The sequence below is a fragment of the Hippopotamus amphibius genome, chromosome 3, assembly GCF_030028045.1.
Source record: "Hippopotamus amphibius kiboko isolate mHipAmp2 chromosome 3, mHipAmp2.hap2, whole genome shotgun sequence".
NCBI classification, from domain to species: Eukaryota; Metazoa; Chordata; class Mammalia; order Artiodactyla; family Hippopotamidae; genus Hippopotamus; species Hippopotamus amphibius.
In genome coordinates, this window is record NC_080188.1 from 160080386 (window position 1) to 160090225 (window position 9840).

Sequence of the window (9840 nt, forward strand, 5' to 3'; positions counted from 1 at the left end):
GGGTTTATTCTGTATGGGACTCTCTGTGCTTCTTGGACTTGGTGAATTATTTCCTTTCCTATGTTGGGGAAGTTTTCCACTATAACCTCTTCAAATATTTTCTCAGACCCTTTCTTGTTTTCTTCTTCTTCTGGGATGCCTATAATTCGAATGTTGGTACGTTTAAGGTTATCACTGAGGTCTCTGAGACTGTCTTCTATTCTTTTTATTCTTTTTTCTTTTTTCTGCTCTGTGGCAGTTATTTCCCCCATTCTATCTTCCAACTCACTTATTCGTTCTTCTGCCTCAGTCATTCTGCTGGTTATAGCATCTAGAGTATTTTTAATTTCAGTTATTTTGTTTTCCATTGCTGTTTGTTTTTCTGAGTTCTTATGAACTGTTTCTTGTACTTTCTCTATTTTGTTATCGAGATTGTGTATCATTTTTACTATCATTACTCTAAATTCTTTTTCAGGCATTTTTCCTATTTCCTCTTCATTTATTTGGTCTTGTGGGTTTTTTTCCTGCTCCTTTGCCTGCATGGTGTTTCTTTGTTTCCTCATGGTTGTCCAAACTTTTGGGGTTGCTTGTCCTGGCGATAGAGGTGTTTATAGAAGACTGTCCAAGCCTCAGACTAACGTCCAAGTATTGGATTAAATGAATATTAAGTCTAGGAAACACATACATGTATAAGACACACAATTACTGAATACATTAGGACATAAGGCTCTAGAAAGACCTGACGGAACCCCAGTGTGCTATCAGATATTCAAAGAGAAACCCAGCAGAAATTGACAACTGAAACAGAAGAAATCAGAGATAAAAGCAAAAGCAAACAAACAACAAATAACACCCTACACATACAAATATCAATCCAGGGAGATTTTGTAAGCTAGGATCAACTATAGAAAAGAGATGGAGTACCACCAGAGAAAATGGAGATTCTCAGAATGTAATTAGACAACTGTACTAAGAACTAAGATAAAGACAAAAGCCTAATATTAAATACCAAGGCAGTGCGTCATCTGGAGAATAGAGCAAGGAGTCTGAGCAGACCAATAGTGTTGCTTATAAGTATGTTAAGATAAAATAAACTTAAAAAGGCTGGAAGAAAGGGGAACAGAAGAGCGTAATGTGGTTGGAAATATGCAAATAAAAAGAAAGGAACAGAAATGTATAAAAGATAGGGATAAAAGGAAAGTATGAGAGATATTTTGTCCGTACTACCAAAAACTTAGCTAGATATAGAAGTATATAAAAAGGCCAAAAAAAAAAAAAAAAAAAGAATAAAAAATATCATTAAAAATTATGTTATAAAACTTGTAGATCCCTTAGGGCTAAGATCGTATTTAATAAATCAAAAAAAAAAAAAAAAAAAAGAGAGAGAGAGAAAGAAAAAAAAAAAATCCAGAACTGATCCCAGAATGGACCAGTTCAATAGGTACTGATACTACTATTTCTGTTTCCTTAGCGTCTCAGCTGTAAGTGTCCTTCTCCTTGCCTTGGGTTTTTTTTGCGTTATTCTGTGACCAGCAGAGGTTCCTTTATTGTTCGTCTGTAAGCGTCGGTGTGTGGAGAGGGAGAGGGTACAATAGTGGCTCCTCCTGGGAGTGAGTGAGCAGTGGCGCACTGTTGTTTCAGTCAGGCTTGGAGGTGCCTGTTGCAGAGGGCGCTGGTGGCTCAGGCGTACACAGAAAGTCTTAGAGTTGGGCCTCTCTAGGGGTTTTTTTCTTTTTGATGCTGTTGTTTTCTTTTTTTTCTTTTCTCTCGGCAGCCTCCCTGCTGCTGGCGTTGCAAGGGGTTTTACTCTAGCCCCGCCCGAGCGCCTGAGGGTGCTTGTTATCCCTGAGTGCCTTAGGTGGCCCACGGGCATATCTCCACTGCCTGTTGCAGAGGCCCCGAAAGAAAGAGAGAGGCTACGCGCGCGGCTCCTCGCCCCGGCCCGTGAGCCTGCAGCCTCCAGCCGCCATCATGGCTGGGCAGCTCTCAGGGACGGGCACTCCTCTCCGCGGACCTCCTCCCTCCTGTGCTCTCGGTGGGTCACCCTACCGGCAACAATGTTTCTCCCCCTGAACCAGCTCTCCGGTTCCCACGCTCCCGCTCCTGGACCCTCCGTTCAGCCGCGGATCGATGTCTTGGTCCGGGAACGCTGAGCTGCGCTGCGGACCCTCCGTATGTTTCTCACTCCCTCCCGTCTGCCACAGCTCCGCCGCTTCACCCTCTTTGAGCCCTCATAGATGCCTCCCTACCGTCGGGCTCCCCGCAGCCCTTTCTGGTGTCCGAGGCCGTCTGCTGGTGTTCAGCTGGTTCTCTGTGGGAATGACTGCGTCCTTCCGTGCATTCCCAATGCATCTGTGGAGAGGGATGCACTCCATGTCTCTCTACTTCGCCGCCATCTTTTCTCCTCCTATATTTAATTTTTTAATTAATTAATTAATTTAATTTATATATTGGCTGCGTTGGGTCTTCATTGCTGCACATGGGCTTTCTCTGTTTGCTGCGAGCAGGGGCTACTCTTCATTGTGGTGTGCAGGCTCCTCATTGTAGTGGCTTCTCTTGTTGCAGAGCACAGGCTCTAGGCACATGGGCTTCAGTAGTTGTGGCACACGGCTCAACAGTTGTGGCTCATGGGCTCTAGAGCATAGGCTCAAAAGTTGTGGCACATGGGCTTAGTTGCTCTGCGGCATGTGGAATCCTCCCAGAGCAGGGCTCGAACCCGTGTCCCCTCCATTGGTAGGTGGATTCTCAACCACTGTGCCACCTAGGAAGTCCGTCTTTTTTTTTTTTTTTTCTCAAAGTTAAAAGTGCATCAAACGTGCCTAGCATTTACTACTTTAATCACAAGCTTACAGACCCCTCAGTACACCCTCCTTGGGGCTAGGACCCAGCAACTCAAAGCTGACAACCTTGTGTCTATGTGGTAGGAAGGATGAGGTGGGCAGGGAGTGTCTCTTGATAACTCTGAAAAGGCAAAGATTTCTCCAAATGGAGAACTGGATGGAGGCCAGAGGTTGGGAGTGACCTCGCTTCTGAGTAGGGGATCAATAAAAAAATCAGATAAACAAAAGAGGGGTATATATGATTTTGCAATCCTCCGCCTAAACCTCTGCTTTGGTGGGGCAAGCTTCCCCTTGTTTCTGGGCTGGGAACCTAACCCTGAAAAGGCCCCTTCCTTCATCCTGTTCCTCTACATGTTGAAAAAGAGTACTGGGGTGCTGGTTCTGGGAACCTGGACCCAGTACCCTCTAATCCCCATCACCTCCCCAATCTACCCTTCAAGGAAGGAGCCAGAATTCTGCCCAAGGGTGAGGATCTATCTCTCACTCAGTCCTGATCTAGGTCTGGAATGTCAACCCACAAGATTTCAAGATCTGCCCCCTTCTTCAAGGGCAAGGTCAGCTTAGAGCCCTCCTAGGCTAGATCACATTGGTCCAAGGTTAAGGCGAGGGAGCTTAAGTGCCATGCCTCCCTACAGTGTGGAATGCTTGGATGGGATATTGCTAAGAGAGAAGGGCCGTGATCTTCACAAAGTTACCTGATCTTACTGACTCCTCCAAGCCTGAAATACCTGTGCTGGGCTGTTCTTATAGGGAAGGGGTGGGGCCTGACTCCTTGATTGCTAAAAGACCAGGACTGAGTTCCCAGGTAAAGGGGTTGGCTCTCATCCTCACTTCTGTTCCTTGCCTGGGCAGGGCAAGGTTCACAGGGAAGGGGCAGGACCTAAACCCCCAGGACCTCCATCATTGTGACTCCTCTTCGTTGCCAGGATGGACTAGACTGGTGGTTCCAAGAGAAGGGATGGAGCAGTATCCTGACACCTCTTTATCCCAGGAAACCTGGCTAGGACAGTCCCTAGGAGCCAGGGTCCGACCTCATCCTGTCTCCTTCCCTCACCTGGGCAAGGGAGGTCCCAAGGGGCAGGAGTGAGGCTGCGATCTGCAGGAGATAGGCCCTGATATCCCTACTTTCTCCATGTCTGAAATACTGCCCTGGCCTGTCCTGTGGGGAAGGAGCGGGACCTCATCTGACTCTGCCTCCTCCTTGCCTGGTTACAGGTGTGGGGCCTCATCACATCCCTTCCCCCAGTACACCTGGGCAGGGCAGTCTCATGGAAAGGTGGGGGAAAGGGCGGGGCCTCATCCTGATGTGTCCTTCTTTACTGGGTGGGAAGTCCCAAGGGAGGGGTGAGGACTGATCAGGACTCCTCCAAACTGAAGCTGCCTGCTGGCCTTGGAGACTGTGGGGGACACTGAAGAAAGAAGGGGATCAGAGGCAGCCTGTCCCGGGGACAGGGCGCCACCTGTTAGTCCTCCTCCCCCCTCCTCCATCAGAATGTCCTCTGGTCCCAAGTGGAAGGGATCCCCCAGGTGGTCATTGGGAAAGTGCAGGTCCAGAAGGGCATCTGAGGGTGGCTCTGGGGGTTGCCGATGGGGAGTACTCTGGGCATGTCCCCCCACTCCCTCCCCTCCACCCTCCACATGAAACGTTGCTGTGCCTGGCCTGCCCTCCTCTTCAACATCCAGCTGCTCTGGCTTGAGACTGTCAGAGGCTGAAGTTGTGGCCAGCGAGAGCAGCGCTGGGGTGGGAGGCACCATCAGACCTTGGATCTGGGCCTGTAGTTCTAGCTCCTGAATTCAGAGCTGCAGGCTGCGGCTGGCTTGCTCCAGGGATTGCTGCTGGCTCTCCAGGTCTCTGGAGGACTTTCACTCCTTTGCAACTTGCAGATGTAATCTACAGAGGCTTTCAGGATGGGGCCCTTGTTCCAGCACATCTCCGGGCCACTGGACTTGGAGCTGAGGGTGCGCAACTCCTTGATCCTGTCTTTAATGTTGAATGACCTGAGACGTTCAATCAGGTGTGACTGTCTTTCTTCTGCTGTTCCTTCAAAAGGGCCTTGGCCGCCGTCTCAGGGATCTCCCTTTTGATATTGGGCAGCTCAGCTGGACCGGAGCTGCTCACGGTGATGGCTGGCCTGGCCGCGCCCTGACTACCGTACGCATCAGGCAGATTCCCTGACACAGGCAGCGAGCTGGGGGGCTGCAGCCCCGTGGTGATCTCATCTATAACTTCATCAATCTCCTTCTCCCAGGTAGACCCGACGGTGAGCAGCGCCATGGGGCTGTTGGGAGCACTGCCAGTGAGGCCAGTAGCGTGGGCCGTCTCGGGGGCAGGGAGCGGCTGGGCACTAGCAGCCCCCGGTGGGAGGGTGAGGGCCGGGGACGCCAGCTTGGGCCCAAGCGTGGTGGATAGGTGCTGCTTCACCTGCTGCCCGGGCTCCCGCTGCAGGTGGTTAGTGCGTCGGGTGCTCCAGGTGGGTCTGCCCTTTGAGCACCTCCCTGGCACCTGAGCAGGGGGAGGACGACCCAATGTGTGGCCCCCAGCAGAGACGCCGACCACAGAGATGGCAGGACAGGCAGGTGCAGGGCTAGGGAAGGGAGAGGCTGCAGCGCGTTCCCGACGCTCACGCCTCTCCTGCTCCTGGGCCCGCATTAGCTGCTGCAGCAACACGACCCACGATGAAGCAGGGGACGACATGGCAGGGGTCCTGGAGCCCCCTTAAGCGTAGCAGTAGGGGCTGGCTTTTGAGCTCGTAGAAGCTGTCAGCATCACGGACGTTTTCTAATTCACTGTCAGCAGCAATCCCGGATTCCGGAGGCAAAGAGTTCAGGCTGAGCAGCAGGGCGGAGTCAGCCGGCCTTCGCTGCTGCAACAGCAAGATCGCGGCTGGAGGGCCCTCCGCCTTGGCCTCTACAACGTCCTGAGCTGGCTCCGCCGCTTGAGATATGACGCCCGCCCCTGGCAAGCCCTGCCAGGCCGGTCGGGCCTCGGCCCTGTTCCCGTACCAAAATAAGAGTCCCTCTCCGCCGCTCGCCACTGCCTCCTCCGCTAAGCCGTGGAGCGAGCTCTATGTGTCTTTTCTCAACTATAAGTGAGAGTTAATAACGGCAACTTTCTTAAGAGTATAAAGATTAAGCAACAACAACAACAATAGCTTAGCACTTAATATTCGCCACTCTGTGTAAAACACTTTTTCTAATGCTCTTTTTAATCCCCATAAAACTCTGAGGCAGGACATTATTATTCCCATTTCACAGATGAAATAATGCATGTAAAGTGCTTACACAATGACTGGCACACAGTGCATGATACATAAATGTTAGCTATCATTATTTTCATGTTATTACAGGTGAGCTTGATGTCAGCGTGTACAAGTTGGATGGTCAGGGCCAGAGGTCACTTCATGACATCTTCTATGTCAGAGAAATGAATAGCAATGATCTGTCACCCTTGGACACTCTGCCTAGTGGTCTGGTAGGAGAGAGATTTTCCTTGACACCTCCTGCCATAACAATAACTTTATATCTATTAAGTATGCAGTAAGATATTTCTATAGAGCAATGGCATGATCAAAGCATATGCGAGGAAAATTGATCTAGTGAAGGTATACAGAATGAATAAGAAAGTGGAGAGGAGACGCAGGAAAATGCACTGGGAAACTATAATGTTACTGCAGACAAGAGATACGACAGTAGAATAGGATTAAGTGCTCCATGAGAGATTTTAAAAATTTTGCTTTATACAAGGGATAATGGCCTATAGTTTTCTTGTAATGTGTTTGTCTGATTCTAGTACCAGAGTATCACTGGCCTCATAAGATGAGTTGGGAAATATTCCCTCATCTGCAATTTTCTGGAAGAAAAGTTCCATGTAGAATTGGTATTAATTCTTCCTATTGTCGTATATTTTACTTATACATATGTTATAAATCCAAAAAACATTCTTATTTTTGTCTAAAGAGTCAACTTTCTTTTAAGGATATTTAAATAACTTTAAATCTCATATATTTACCAGTGAAGTTACCATTTAGAGTGCTCTTCATTCCTTTGTGTAAATCTGTACGTATTTCCATCTGGTATAATTTTCTCTCTACAAGAAAAAAATGTTCTTTGACATTTCTTGTAGCACAGGTCTGCTGGTGATAAGTTTTTTTTTTTTTTAAAGCTTTATAAGGTATATCAGATATACAACTATCATTTTTGAAAGATATTTTTGAAAAATATTTTTACTAGGTATAAAATTCCAGGTAACAATTTTTTTTCTTTCAGTGCTTTACATAGATTACTGTCTTCTTATTTTCCATTGTTTCCAGTGAGAAATCCTTGTAATATTTATCTCTGTTTCTCTGTGTATAATGTGTCTTTTTCATCTGGCTGCTTTTTAAGATTTTTTTCTCTATCACTAGTTTTGAGAAATTTTTTATTATAACGTGCCTTGAGCTTGGGGGTTCATTGAGCTTCTAAGACCTGTAGATCTGTAGCTTTCATAAAACTTGGGGAAAGTTTGGCCATTATTTCTTCAAAAAAGTTTTCTGTCCCACATCCCTGCTTAAGGGAATCCAATTACATATATATTAGGCCACCTGAAATTGTGCCACAACTCACTGCTCTTTTCACTTTAAAAATATTCTTTTTCTCTGTTTCACTTTGAATACTTTCTATTGCTATGTCTTCATCTTTTCTTATGTAATGTATACTATACTATTAATCCTATCCAGGGTATTTTTCATCTCAGACATTGTAGTTTTCATCTCTGGAACTTTGGTTTGGGTCTTATTTATATCTTCCACATCTCTACTTAATTTTTGAATTTGTAGATTTATGTAATAACTTTTAATATCCTTGTCTGCTAATTCTAAAATCTGTGTAATTGTGTGTCTAACATCGGGTTATTTTGATTCCTTGATTTTTGTTTCTTTCATTATGGGTGATACTTTCCTGTTTCTTTGCCAGTAATCTTTAACTGGATGTCACACATTGTTGATTTTACCTCCTTGGGTGTGGGATATTTTTTATATTCCTGTAAATATTCTTGAACTTTGTTCTAGTATGCATGCAACTTGGAAATGGTTTGGTCTGACTAGTGACCCTTTTGGGTCTCCTTTTAAGATTTGTTAGGCAGGACAAGAGCAGCATTTAGTCTAGAGATAATTATTCCCCACTACTAAGGCAAGACTTTTCTCAGCATGCTATCCAAGCCCCCATGAATTACAAGGTTTTCTAGTCTGGATTACAGGAAAAGGCACTACTCTTGGCCCTGGTAGTGGTGGACAGTATTCTTTTCAATCAACCTGGATAATTTCCTCATACACACGTGCCAATCAGTACTTTGCTGAACAGTCAAGGGGACCTTCCTCAGGCACTAGCCACAAATTTAATACTCAGTAGTCACATGTGGTTAATGGCTAATGTTTTGAGGAGCACAAGTATGGAATATTTCTATCATCACAGAGCGATCTATTGGCAAGTATTGTTCTAGAGCCAGACTTGTAGCCAAATTCAAGCCTATACTCAGTCTGTCAGTGCTTCTCAAAATTTATTGTGCATTTAGATTAGCTGGGGACCTTGTCGAAATGCAGATTCTGGATAGTACCTGAGCTTCTTCATTTCCAACAAGATCCCAGGTAATTATAATGCTGTGGGCTAGCAGACAACATTTGAGTAACATTGTAAACCATTCGATATGTTTCCATATGGTATTAAGCTGATGTGTGTTCCTTTCATGTGGAAAAAAACATACACAAACAATAAATAGCGTAACAGTGAGAAAAGATCAATGTAACATCCCTTAACCTTTCTTACTTGCAGTAGTCTTAGTGCCTAATTGACAACTCTAACTTTACACAAGTTAACTTCCTAAAGGGAATTAGCAGGGTAAATTTCATGTTTGTTGAATCTCAATGTGAACAGAACTTTTGTGCTAAGGGGAGAAAATGGTATTCCATGATGTGCTTGAACTGGCTCACACCAGCTTATGAGAACTGGTTGACAAATTTTCAGGAACTTTGCAAGCCAGATATTAAATACAGCCACTATCCCACATTAAATTAAGATAGAATACAATTAAATTATAATTAAATTATATTAACAATAAAGATAACAAATACTCAAAACTTATCAGTTCCTCACTATTTTATTACTTTAGTACTTAATATTCTAATTTGCTACTTTACCATTATCTGCCTCTTTGAAGTTATTCACACATATTTTATCTGTTCAGTGGAAATGCTATAGAGTCGGGTGTTACTTGAAATAGGCCGTGGTGGGATTATATCCACTATAGAAAGAAGCAAATATTGCAAGCATGGGCTTCCCCCTGTCCCCTAGAGGGCTGGTTGTTACACATTTACCAGCACACATCTGATGGTATTGCCTTAAGAATGATTAACAGATTAACAGAGGGAAATAATTCAGTTGCCTCCTCAACTACATTGATATTTCTCATTAATTCTGATAGCTATCTTGGATCAGACATTTTGAAACATGGGAAGAACATGATAACTGAACCGAAGAGCAGAAAGATAGCTTACCCAGGAGAAAAGCTATATCCTTAGACCCGTAGATTCTCCCATCCAAGTACTAACCAGGCCTGACCCTGCTTAGCTTCCGAGATGGGACAAGATCAGGCGCGTTCAGGGTGGTGTGGCTGTAGACCAGACCCACAGATTCTTGCATGCCATATAGGTCAACTTTCTACCCACTGCAGGAACCATGAAGCTACACAAGATCTTGAGGAAGAGAAGCAAACAACTTTGTTTTTAACTGAGACAGAGATCCTAGTCATTTATGTGGTGGAGACAAAACTTACCAATACAGAACTGTTCCTTCCCTGTGCCTTCCAGCCTCGCCATTTCCCCACATCCCCAGAAAGATCAAAAGCGTGGATGTGCTTTACTATCTAAGGTCCCAGATCTTTGATGATGCAAAATTGGGAAAATGGGTAAGAAGAGTAAGAACAGATATGTAGGGCATAAGGAGAGAAAGTGAGGTATAAATTGAGACCTGAAGAAAAAAACAGAAATGG

General features: G+C 45.2%; 1 pseudogene; it reads right to left on the minus strand.

Moving 5' to 3' along the window:
* Positions 1 to 3679: 3679 nt before the first annotated feature.
* On the minus strand, positions 3680 to 5758 carry LOC130848832 (transcription factor E3-like; annotated as a pseudogene).
* Positions 5759 to 9840: the final 4082 nt, after the last annotated feature.